Genomic DNA, 13850 nt, shown 5'->3' on the forward strand with positions numbered 1-13850 from the left:
AATATTTAGGTTGAGAATTAATTTAACAATCAACTAATATTTTGACTCGTACTTCTAACTAGTATTTCGTCTTAGATTAATGTCTTGATTTTAAAATAAATATTTATCGACATATATGTATAAAATAAAAATAAATTAATATTTATTTTACACATCTATAAAAATATTTGTAAAATTTATTAATTTTATATAATCTCTTAAAATTTACTTATGCAAATTTTGCATCCCACTTTTAGTTCATTTCCTCGTTCAATTTTTCATTTCCTCCCTTATATTCCCCCCTTATTTTACTTCTCCGTTGAATCACAAAGTCCTTCATTTCCAAACAAGACAGCCGCTTAAGACCAACCAATACACAATATGAACCCTAGATCTGGGAATTTTTTCATCTTTGTGTCTCTTTCATATCTATCTTTAATTCTCTAAACTGGTTTGTTTGCTCTTTGATTTGGACGTTGTTAGAATACATCTTTATTTCTATGTGCCTAAATCTCATGTTTAATTGATTTTTATTTTGCCATACAAGCAAGCTGAGCTTGAATCACTACCGGAGTTTTCTTTGCCGCCCAAACATCTTCTAATGGTATATACAAGTCAGCCCATGAGACCAGACAAGTGTCTGCATCTGAACCTTTAGTTGGTATCAATTTTTTGCCCATTTCTCTATAATGTTGCATCTGGTTATTTCCTTTAGGTATTTTCTTTAGTGGGTATGTTTTGGATTTTATTACATTGTTAGGTAGTATACTGATTACTACTAATTTATTCTAATTTATCTTAATTGTACTGATTTGTTCGCACATCTCGATTTTTCAGGTGATTAGGGTTTTTACAGCTTCTTGAAATTAAGCTTTCAATTGGGTTTGAAATCAAGGTAAATGGGGTTGTATTTTGGGATTTCAGTTGATGTATTTTGGGTTCTTCAATTTATATGAATATATTTATGAGCTAATATTTTGGGTTTGTATTATCTGGAGGGATATAAATGGAGAGTGTGGGGAAGACTAAGTAAGAAAAAGAGGCTAGGGGAAGAGTGATTGAGAGAAGGGTGAAAGGCATATGTTTAGCCTATTTGTAATTAAAGAGGTACCAACTCAACTCTGATAAGATAGCAAGGTAAATAGCATCTACTATTGAAGGAATCCGTACGAAGAACGTCAAGTGATTTATTGAAATTATATGTCTGAAGAATTTCAGGATGCTGCTGCACACCACTGGAAGAAGTTCATTAATATGTTCAAGCCTCAGTGTACAAATAATCTTTTGTAGCACGTCCAGAAGTCCAGAAGGTATAAAGTTTTAATACTTTATTTATTCAGAAGATTCCATACTACTGTTACTTATGAAGAAGAACTACGAAGACATAGACTCGACGAACAAGCCACATCTCAAATGTTTATTTGATAAAGAATATTTAATTCAGCTAGATACAGATGAACCAGACAGTACATTTGTGTGCCAGCTACTCTAATTAGGTATTCTGCATCAACTACAAGTGGCCGTTCGATCAAGACAAAGATCTACAACGTTCATCAAAAGCCTGGAGTCCCTGCTGTTGAAGAAATATAATTTAATAAATATTTCTTTAATTATTTCACTTATCAAAATAATTAAATTAGTTGTATAATTTATTTATTAAATTGATTCACCTTCGAATTAATTTAATTTATGAATTTATATAATTAATATAATTAAGTGAGTAATTATTGAGTATTTATTCAATTATTTATAAAGGTTTTATTGATTAAATGACTCGGCATGACATTCTCAGAGAATGTCATACCGTGTCATGTATTTAGGCTTCCTACAGCATGACTTAATAAAGTCATACCGTGTCTGTTCAACAGACTTTGTTGTCATGACTTTAACAAGTCATACCGAGTTCTGTTGTATGACTTATTGAATGTCATACCGTGTGTTGGTATCAGACATTCACTGGTATGACTTAAAAAGTCATACCGTGTCCTGTGATCAGGCTTTGTTGCTTTGTGTGTATGACTTGAGTGATTATGACTTAATTAAGTCATACCGAAGTGATCAGAATGGCTTTTGTGTTCAAAGTCATACCGAATGACTTAGTGACCAAGTCTGATTAAGTCATACCGAGTTTTTCAGTATGGCTTTCTCTTAAAATGGCATTCCTTCTCCTTGTTTGGCATGGCTTTGTTGTTTTAAGTCATTCCTAAGCTAGAAAGTCATTCCTTTCAATGTCATACCTAGATCTAAGTGGTTTGCCTATAAATATGGCTTCACTTCTTCATTTCTCAAGTGTTCAAGCATTGTAAAAGCTTTCAAGTTGTTTGTAACTTGCAATTGTTATATCCACAGTTTTCTGTGCTTTGATCACTCGATTGTTTTAATCACTAAGTTAGAATACATCCTGTCGAATTTATTCTACGAACTTTAGTGGACATTAAAACAAACCTTATTAATTATATAACGACTTAAAACATTGTTATATTAATTAATTAAAATCTGATTAACTAGTTTAATTCAAATCAGATTATTCCGCCGCGATTATTTTGTGACGATTGTATTCAACCCCCCCCCCCCTTCTACAATCGTTTCAGGACCTAACAATTGGCATCAGAGTGGTTGATACCATTTTTCCGTATCAGATCCTATACACACTCTGTAACGTCTAAATATTTTTTATTCGAATTAATTTTATACCAAAAATTAATTTTGATTTAAAATATTTTTCTTTCAAAAATCCAAATCTCATCCAAACACTATTCACTTCAAATCCTTAAATATGAGTACACAAAAGATCAGTAGCATTAAAATCCCACCGTTCAGCAAGGAACACTTTGGCCTATGGAAGAGGCACATGTTCCTATTCCTCCGCACCGCGAACAGAAAATACATCGGGATTTTGGACAAAGGTGTTACTACTCCGATGAATGTCATATTAGCACACGAAGAGGATGGTGTGTTAATACCTCATCAGATCATTCCGAAAGAACTTTCTGAGTACACAGATGAAGAGAGTGAACAGATGAACCTAGATGACGCTCTCCAACTAATATTGGTGGAATCTCTAGATCCAGTAATGTACAATGCTGTTGTTAATTGTACGAACGCCAAGCAAATCTGGGATACGTTAGAGATTATCAATGAAGGCTCAGAGGAAGTTAGGGAAAACAAGAAAGAGATACTGATGGCTCAGTATGAACAGTTTGGTTCTCATCCCGGTGAAGGGATTTCAGAAGTATTTATCAGACTTAATAATTTGATAAATAATTTAAATCTGAATGGGAAATTCTACGACAAGAAAGAGGTCAACATGAAGTTTCTCTTAACCCTTCCCGAACATCTGGAACACAGAATCACTGCCATCAGGGAAAGCAGAGATCTGAATGAGATTTCTCTGGAAAGACTCTACGGAGTTTTGAAAACTTATGAAGTGGAGCAAGTTCAGAGTAAACAGAGATATGGCTGGGGTAAAACACAGAACCATTCGAGAGCTCTAGTTGTTGAGTCACCTGTACTGGAAGAAAAGAAGAAGGATGTTGTTGTTCCTTCTAAGACTACTCAGGAATTTGTTGTACCTGAGATGGGTCAGACTGCTTCTTCCAGTGGTGACGAAGAGTTCTATACAATGGAAGAGCTTGAACAGTTAGAAGATCAATCTCTATCACTGTTTGCCAAGAAGTTTGGAAACATGAGATTTCGGAAGAACCCTTCCTATAAATACAAACCTACTGTTAGTAAGTTTCAGAAGGGAGGCTATTCATCTTCTACAAGCAAAGGAGGATACAAGACTGGGATGGTGGATAGAAGCAAGTTCAAATGCTTCAACTGTGGTGAACCAGGACACTTTGCAACTGAATGCAAACAGCCCAAGGTTCAAGGAAAGAGAAAGGATTCGTACGACGAGCTGAAGCAGAAGTATGATGCACTTGTGAGAAAGCATCAGGGTACTTCTGGAAGTCAAAGTTTCAAAAGCAAGTCTTATCTGGCAGAAGGGAAAAGCTGGGATGATACAGACAGTGATGAAGAAGAGCAGATAGGGAATGTTGCTCTCATGGCTAATGCTGGATCATCTTCACCTCCTCCTGCTGGAAGCTTTCAGGGTGCCAGTGGAATTGTTCGTGTTACCTGGGTGCTTGACAGTGGAGCGTCAATGCACATGACTGGCAATAAATCCCTGCTGGAAGACATAAGAGAAGGAGCTGGCCCTACAGTCAGTTTTGCTGATAATAGCAAAGGTCGTACTGTGGGATATGGCAAGTACAAAATTGGAAGGATCATCATAGAAGATATTGCTATAGTTGAAGGACTTCAACATAATCTCCTGAGTGTCAGTCAATTTTGTGACAAAGGATATTATGTTCATTTTGAAAAGGAGATATGTATCATTAAACATATCAAGGATAAGCGTCCTTCACTATGTGGCATAAGGAAAGGCAATATATTCGTAGCTGATTTATCTTCAGGACCAGGAAACGAAGTTCACTGTTTCTACGCCAAAGCGTCTGCTGAAGATAGTTGGTTATGGCATAAGAAGCTCTCACACCTCAACTTCAAAACCATGAACTCTCTAGTCAAGAGAGATCTAGTGAGAGGCTTGCCTTCCCTGGAATTCTCAACTGATGATCTTTGTGAAGCTTGTCAGAAAGGAAAAGCGAAGAGAGCATCACACAAAGGCAAAACCATCAATACCATTACAGATCCACTTCATTTGTTTCATATGGATTTGTTTGGCCCTGTGAATGTTGCATCTATTGATGGAGGAAGATATGCCTTGGTTATTGTGGATGACTTCTCAAAATTTACTTGGGTTTACTTCCTGGCTTTTAAGGATGAAACCCCGATGACAGTGATTGATCATATAAAGTTAGTTGAATTGGATAAAGGTGTGCCAGTCAAAGCTGTAAGGTCAGACAATGGCACAGAATTCAAGAATCAAACTCTAATCAACTTTTACTCTGAAAAGGGAATTAGAAGGCAGTATTCAGCACCAAGAACTCCTCAGCAGAATGGAGTCGTCGAAAGAAAGAATCGTACACTGATTGAAGCTGCAAGGACTATGATTGCTGAATCAAAGCTTCCACTGTACTTTTGGGCTGAAGCTGTGTCTACTGCCTGCTATACCCAGAATAGAATTTTGATCAACAAGGATCATATGAAAACTCCATTTCATCTGTATAACAACAAGAAGCCTTATGTCAAACATCTTCATGTATTTGGAGCCAAGTGTTATGTTCTCAGGGAAGGTGAAGAGAACTTGAACAAGTTTGAGCCAAAGGCATCTGAAGCAATTTTTGTTGGTTATACAAATAATGCTTATAGAGTTTTTGTAATTGATACTCTGTCAGTGAAAGTTAGTGTCAATGTTACATTTGATGACACTAAACTCCCTAGTTTACAATCTGCTGATCCATCTGAATCTCTGAGGTTTGACAACTATCCAGATTCTGATTCAGATGATGATGTGCCACCTGAGGTTGCCACAGGTGATGACAACAATGATAATGATCCAAGCAATGGTGGAGGAAATGGCAATAATGCTGGAGATTCCACTGGTGCTAGTGGTGGATCATCAAGTCATCCTGGCAACAACTCAGGGGGAGCTGGTGGATCAACTAGTCATACACATCAGCCTAATGATAATACTGCTGAATCATCAAGGACACAACTTCCAAGGGAAAGGATTTGGAGCAGAGATCATCCCTTTGATCTGATTATTGGTGATCCTGATGTTGGTGTAAGGACTAGAAGTGCTACGACAAATGAATGTCTATTCTCTGGTTTTCTTTCACAATTAGAACCAAAGAAAATAGATGAAGCACTTGCTGATCCTGATTGGGTTCTTGCCATGCAAGAAGAACTCAATCAATTTGAGAGACAAGAAGTCTGGGCCCTGGTTCCAAGACCAAAAGGAAAGTCTACAATTGGATCTAGATGGGTCTTCCGTAACAAGTTAGATGGTGATGGCATTGTTGTAAGAAACAAAGCCAGACTGGTTGCAAAGGGTTATTCTCAGGAAGAAGGAATTGACTACGATGAAACCTATGCTCCAGTTGCTCGTCTTGAAGCCATCAGAATATTTCTTGCATTTGCTGCACACTCCAACTTCAGAGTTTATCAGATGGATGTGAAAAGTGCATTTCTGAATGGAAAGCTGGAAGAAGAAGTATATCTGGAACAGCCCCTGGCTTTGAAAATCCAGAATTTGCTGATTTTGTGTACTTCCTATTCAAAGCTGTCTATGGGCTTAAGCAATCACCAAGGACATGGTATGACACCCTCTCTGAATTTTTAATTGAAAATAAATTTACTAGAGGTGTCATAGACAAAACTCTCTTTTACAAATTGCATGATAATGATATGATATTTGTTCAAATATATGTTGATGATATTATATTTGGTTCTACTAACGACAACTTGTGCAAGAGATTTGCTAAGTTAATGCAGAGTAATTATGAGATGAGTATGATGGGTGAACTGTCCTACTTCCTTGGTCTTCAAGTAAGCCAAAAGGAAGATGGAATATTCATTTGCCAATCAAAGTATGTCAGAGATCTTCTAAGAAAGTACAATCTAGAAGACTCTTCTCCGGCAAAGACACCCATGGCCACTGCCACAAAGCTTGACCAGGATAAATCTGGTAAGAAAGTTGATATCACAAGCTATCGAGGTATGATTGGCTCTTTACTTTATCTTACTGCAAGTAGACCAGATATCATGTTTGCAACATGTTTATGTGCTAGGTTTCAGGCTGATCCTAAGGAATCACATCTTATAGCCGTCAAAAGAATCTTTAGATATCTTAAGGGTACACCTGGTTTAGGTATTTGGTACCCTAAGAATACTGGTTTTGACTTAACCGGCTATACAGATTCTGATTATGCAGGTTGCAGGATTGATAGAAAGAGTACGTCTGGAAGTTGTCAATTTCTAGGACGTAGTTTGGTTTCCTGGTACAGCAAGAAGCAACACTCCGTGTCCACTTCTACTGCTGAAGCTGAGTACATAGCTGCTGGAAGTTGCTGTGCTCAGATTCTCTGGATCAGGAATCAATTAAATGATTATGGTATTTCTGTCGACAAAATTCCAATATTTTGTGACAACACCAGTGCTATAGCCATTTCAAACAATCCAGTGCAACACTCCAGGACCAAGCACATAGATATCAGGTATCATTTCATTCGAGAACATGTCATGAATGGTACTGTGGTGTTACATTTTGTACCCACAGCTGATCAGATTGCAGACATCTTCACGAAACCACTTGATGAATCCACTTTCTCTAAGTTGGTTTGTGAGCTAGGGATGTTAAATATGACATGATTCTCTTTGTATATATTTTTAATATACTTTATATGTTTTTATATAATTTTGTGAATTTTCTGTGTAATTATATCTATTTTATTAGATGTTATATAATTGTCTGTATATTATTTGATAATTATCTGTGTAATTATGCATGTCTATATATTTATCTGTAATTTTCTAAATGCCTGCATACTCCCCTGTATTATTCTCTAAGCATTTAGATAATTATTTGTATTTATCTTGTATTTTTCAAAATTAATTAAGCATAAATATTTGAATTTAAGTTAATTCATTTTTTATGAATTAAAGTTAAGTTCATAAGTATTTATATTTAATTAAAGTTGAATTTTACAAAATATATGTGTAATATATAATATTGTTTTTATTATAGATTTTTGATTTTCATTGCAAAATGTTTTATCACTTCAAAGAAATCAAAAATAAAATTTATATATTTATTTCCATTTTAAGTTTGTTGCATGCTTGTAAAGTATTTCTTATTGGTATCTATGTTGTGAATATTTATGTGATTTGTAAATATTCAAGTAATTGACGGTTGCAATAATTTTGTCGTCCATATCAGGGATAGACATTGGAATTGCTGGTTCTTTATTGAACCAAGTGCCTTCATAGGCATCTGAGGGAAACTTGGACACGTTGCCATCTAAAACGTCCTTGTCTACCCTCCCGGAAGGAACATTTCCGGATCCCCAACGGGATCTTTCACCCTTGTAGGTGAAAGGCAATCTACTCTGGTAGAGGATTCTTCTAAGGATCAAGTGCCTTAACAGGTATCTGGGGGAAACATAGGTTTCATGCTATTGAAAGGCCTATTGTCTACCCTCCCAGAATCAAACTCTGGATCTTTTAAAGGATTTACTACTCTCTGAAAGTAGTAGGCAACTTGTGGACTATGACTTGGATTTATCTGACGAGTCTACGAGGACTGGGAATTACGAACTCCCATTGCACCACCAATGACCTTCCATGAGGAGGCAAAGGTGATCTTAATTGCAGGTACATCACACTTTGGAAGCTCAGGATTTGTGTGGAGTGAAACACTTACAGAACTTGTGAGTGACACCTTTACCCATAAACTGAGAGATATTTTGAGTATCGAGTGATACACCTGCAGAATGTTTTAGTGAGACACCCACTGTTTACCAAATTTAAACCTTATTGTTCAAAATTGGTATTTAAAATGTTTTATCTTCGTGGATGCTTACTTTGGTCAGATTTTCAAAACATGTTAAATGAAAAATTTGATGATCATTCTTTCTTTAATGATCAGGAGCTGCTTGGCAATGTGCAAGTACATCTGCCGTCAATGGCGTCCGGAGGACAATTTGTTCCTCCACTACCTTTGAACCCATCTCAGGGGACATTGGTAGTATATACAGGTACAGCAGGAAGAGTGAATGAACAGAGTGATGTAAGGCAAACACCGAGCGATACACATGCACGTGAGGCTAGTGAAACAGCTTTGAGTGTACGTGAGGTGAGTGCACACACTGACCCTGCTCTGTTTGAGGAACAAATGGCAAAGCTAAGAGCTGAGCTTGCCAGAATGATAGCTGAGAATGAGAAGTTGAAGGGTGCACAGTTGGTGACCCTAGCAGAAAAAGCTGAGGAGAGGCCATCCAGTTATTACAGGGATGAGCTTAAAGAGGAGATCCATGAGTTAGCTGTTGAGATGAGATCCAATCATGACCTTTACATGTCTAAATTTGAGACCATCGACAGCAAATTAGATCAACTCCTCAGAAACTCCAACAAGTCTGATGATCAACCCTCCGGAGAGGATCCCTCAACTAAGGGGGAGAATAGAGAAGACAAAGGTGACAGGGATGATAGAGGCAATAACTCAAATCAAAGCAACAAGGATAATACCACTTCTGGATCTGCCCCTGACAAAGAAACTCACAAGTCTAAAGGCAAAGAACCGTTACATCAGTCCGACAATGTATTCAATTCTGATAGTTATGATGACTATCCACAGGATATGGATGATGATGACATCTTCGATGCTACCTATCGTCAAGCAGAAGAAGAAGAAGGTAAATTTGATGAGGGTTATTTGTTTCAGGATGAAGAACCTGTTGACCTAGAACATGAGGAGAATGTCCGGAAGTTCAAAGCTGAAAATGAAGCTAGGAAGCGTAAGCTTCGTGATTTCCAAAAACTTCTAGAGGACAAGTTGATCACAGAAGAACAAATCAAGATCGAGAAACAGAAAATCTATGATGCTGCAATCAAGCAGAAGAATCTTGATATAAGGAGGAAAGAAGGAAAAAGCTGGGACATTGCAAGAAGAATCTTTAATGGACCTCAAAGGGAGCCTTTCGATGACAACAAGTTCTTATCTCTGATCTATGATCTTAGAGAGGTAAACCCTGACGAGGATGTCTTTATGCATGCCTTTGCTTTGGAATTAAATTATGTGACTGTGGGGGTCAACAATTTGCTAGAGCAATGGGAGCTAATTGTCTATACACAGAGGAATGGTTCTTTCAGACTATCTGTCGAATCTCTGAAATCATTCTCTGTATCTGAGCTCTGGGTGCTTCGAAACAAGGTTAGGCGAAGCTCCAACCTGAATGAACTTCTTCGTGACAAACTGCTGGAACAAGCTGTATTCAACAGTCCTCAGGTTGTCAGGAATCCTTATTGTGTTAAGTTCGTTGACAAGGAGATCTTCAGCACTGTCTATCTCAACGAAGAAGCCTTGCCAAAGTATCCAGCTAAACAACTTGCTCTTGCCTCCACTCTTTTAAGAACCAAGGGCTTTGCTTCTAAAGCTAAGTCTGATGCTGATGATGTGATTCTTGCTTACTGCACTCGAAAGAATGTTGCACAGTACTTTCGAAGGATGAAAAATGTTACAAAATCTCAGCCATCAGACTTCCGCGAAGACCCTGTGGATTTGGAAGTACTTCATCAACTGGCTCTGGCAAAGGAACGAAAGAAGCGTGGTGAATCCACTACATCTGAAGTGCCAACCAGGGAAGAACCATCAACTCCTATCCTTCACACTTCTGATATCGAAGAAGGAGAAGTTGATCTTTAGATTCATTAGGGATTTGTAATATATGTTCAGTAAGAACATCCTTTTGTAATCTAATGTAATCTTTTGAATTCTGGTGAATGTTTAATGAAATACCAGAAACTTTTTGCTATTTACAATTCATGTTTAATCCTTTGTCTTATCAGTTAGTTGAGTTATCCTCTCGATAATTTGCATGTTATGTTAACAAACAAATAGGGGGAGATTGAAAGGCATATGTTTAGCCTATTTGTAATTAAAGAGGTACCAACTCAACTCTGATAAGATAGCAAGGTAAATAGCATCTACTATTGAAGGAATCCGTACGAAGAACGTCAAGTGATTTATTGAAATTATATGTCTGAAGAATTTCAGGATGCTGCTGCACACCACTGGAAGAAGTTCAATAATATGTTCAAGCCTCAGTGTACAAATAATCTTTTGTAGCACGTCCAGAAGTCCAGAAGGTATAAAGTTTTAATACTTTATTTATTCAGAAGATTCCATACTACTGTTACTTATGAAGAAGAACTACGAAGACATAGACTCGACGAACAAGCCACATCTCAAATGTTTATTTGATAAAGAATATTTAATTCAGCTAGATACAGATGAACCAGACAGTACATTTGTGTGTCAGCTACTCTAATTAGGTATTCTGCATCAACTACAAGTGGCCGTTCGATCAAGACAAAGATCTACAACGTTCATCAAAAGCCTGGAGTCCCTGCTGTTGAAGAATTATAATTTAATAAATATTTCTTTAATTATTTCACTTATCAAAATAATTAAATTAGTTGTATAATTTATTTATTAAATTGATTCACCTTCGAATTAATTTAATTTATGAATTTATATAATTAATATAATTAAGTGAGTAATTATTGAGTATTTATTCAATTATTTATAAAGGTTTTATTGATTAAATGACTCGGCATGACATTCTCAGAGAATGTCATACCGTGTCATGTATTTAGGCTTCCTACAGCATGACTTAATAAAGTCATACCGTGTCTGTTCAACAGACTTTGTTGTCATGACTTTAACAAGTCATACCGAGTTCTGTTGTATGACTTATTGAATGTCATACCGTGTGTTGGTATCAGACATTCACTGGTATGACTTAAAAAGTCATACCGTGTCCTGTGATCAGGCTTTGTTGCTTTGTGTGTATGACTTGAGTGATTATGACTTAATTAAGTCATACCGAAGTGATCAGAATGGCTTTTGTGTTCAAAGTCATACCGAATGACTTAGTGACCAAGTCTGATTAAGTCATACCGAGTTTTTCAGTATGGCTTTCTCTTAAAATGTCATTCCTTCTCCTTGTTTGGCATGGCTTTGTTGTTTTAAGTCATTCCTAAGCTAGAAAGTCATTCCTTTCAATGTCATACCTAGATCTAAGTGGTTTGCCTATAAATATGGCTTCACTTCTTCATTTCTCAAGTGTTCAAGCATTGTAAAAGCTTTCAAGTTGTTTGTAACTTGCAATTGTTATATCCACAGTTTTCTGTGCTTTGATCACTCGATTGTTTTAATCACTAAGTTAGAATACATCCTGTCGAATTTATTCTACGAACTTTAGTGGACATTAAAACAAACCTTATTAATTATATAACGACTTAAAACATTGTTATATTAATTAATTAAAATCTGATTAACTAGTTTAATTCAAATCAGATTATTCCGCCGCGATTATTTTGTGACGATTGTATTCAACCCCCCCCCCCCCTTCTACAATCGTTTCAGGACCTAACAAAGGGGGAAATGAGTAAGAGAGAGATAGAGTGATAATGGGGGGGGGAGTGATTTGGTTTTACTTGATGTGAATCTTAAGATTCTTGTATAATAATTTATATGTACTTGTATTGGAAACTCAGGGAAGACTTGATTTTTGGTTAGTGGTTTTTTTGATGTTGCAATTGCCTCATTGGAGCCTCATAGTTCTCTGTTTGGAGAAACAGAGAATTCTCTGTTTGGAGTCATGAGTATTGTTTCCCTGTTACTAAATCTTTTTAAACCTATTACCTCTTTTAATCTTCTTTTGTATCTAAACTGTTACTGGGGTTTGATATTATCAATATGCGGTGATTTGTGTATCAATTTGAAATATCTTAATTGATAATTACTAATACTCGTGTAAGTGATTCTTCTCCTAGGTGTATGTACTCTCAGATCCTAAGTAGGTCTTTTCTCTGGAATGCTATCTTCACTGTTTCTTTGCTTGGCATTGTCTTAATTCAAACACAGATACAACTTGTTTTGTACACACAGGATTCAGCCTTTTTTAGCAGAGTTTCAGCTCTTTTGTTCTCTCAATTCTATCTCACTTCAATATATTATAAGATTGATAGGAAGTTCTATTTATATACCAGTAGATGATTATGCCATTGCTTACATAATCTAACTAGTTGTTCTCATCCATTACATAAGCTATATTTAATACTAGCCTACTATATTGACTGGTGACCAAGCTTGAGTTATTTCCATCAACTGGTGCGGTATATTCTCCACAAGCTTTGAACTGCATGAAACTAGCATATGAGAGTCAGTGTCTATACTTCAGTTTCAAACTAGCCCGCCTTATTTCCAAGAATGTATATGCGGTAGAGGTGCTGCTCTTAGTTGAATTCTGCCATCTTTATTTAAGTCTGCCATATTTCATGGGTATAGTGATTCTATTTACTTCCATTCATATTACTCCTTTTATGACCCAGCTGTTTACATTAATGCAAATTCTTCAAGAGTTTGAAATTCTAACAAAGATTGCATGGATTGAGGATGAACAATACACATATAATATATACTATATGCAAGGTTAAATAAACACAAAATACATACCCAGTTTATTAGTATCTGTCTTCTTTTTATGTTTGTATATATCCTACTTATCATACTCTTCATCCTATATGATCATCCTCAAGCTCTGTTTTGTAGTTTGCATGAATGGTACATAAATTTTACTAGACTATTGCATTCATTAACATTTTCAAAAGAAATTGACGGAAATTTTGTATTTCTTATGTCAGGGCTGATGCATTCAACTGGAAGGTAAATGAATTATAAAAGAGCGGAGGAAATAAAGAAACCAAGATAGAGAATATAGAAGAGCTAGCAGTGGAGAGCTCAAATCAAATTAAAGAATCTTTGTCGTAGATTAATCTTCATACCAACCAAGTTATTGGTGGATATTAGATGGTATATGTGGTTTGGTTGTAACACTAGTTATTAGTAGTGCATAATGATGATTTTTGTTTACAAATTTTTGGCTTGTTAATTACCGTCTCTAGTCTAGTTTAATCGAGTTATGTAAAATCATTGTCTATTATACTTTTAGCTAATTGGATAATATAGGGCCATTGTCATATATAACATGATACAATGGCTGTTATTCATAAAAAATATTGTCTCATAAAACTGGAAACAATGATTTCTTGTTAGAAAACCATTGTCTAAACAAATGACCAGCAATAATGATGAAACAAAAATCATTGTTAAAACATGTAAAAGACAACCAACTGTCAAA

The 13850-nt window shown here is 36.1% G+C and overlaps 1 long non-coding RNA gene across 1 annotated transcript; it reads left to right on the forward strand.

Moving 5' to 3' along the window:
• Positions 1 to 284: 284 nt before the first annotated feature.
• On the forward strand, positions 285 to 13586 carry LOC135150142 (uncharacterized). Its single transcript, XR_010288441.1, has 3 exons — positions 285 to 640; positions 817 to 874; positions 13354 to 13586. It is a non-coding gene; the product is annotated as an uncharacterized LOC135150142 (long non-coding RNA).
• The last annotated feature ends 264 nt before the right edge of the window (positions 13587 to 13850 follow it).

This window comes from Daucus carota, chromosome 2 (assembly GCF_001625215.2).
Source record: "Daucus carota subsp. sativus chromosome 2, DH1 v3.0, whole genome shotgun sequence".
Taxonomy (NCBI): Eukaryota; Viridiplantae; Streptophyta; class Magnoliopsida; order Apiales; family Apiaceae; genus Daucus; species Daucus carota.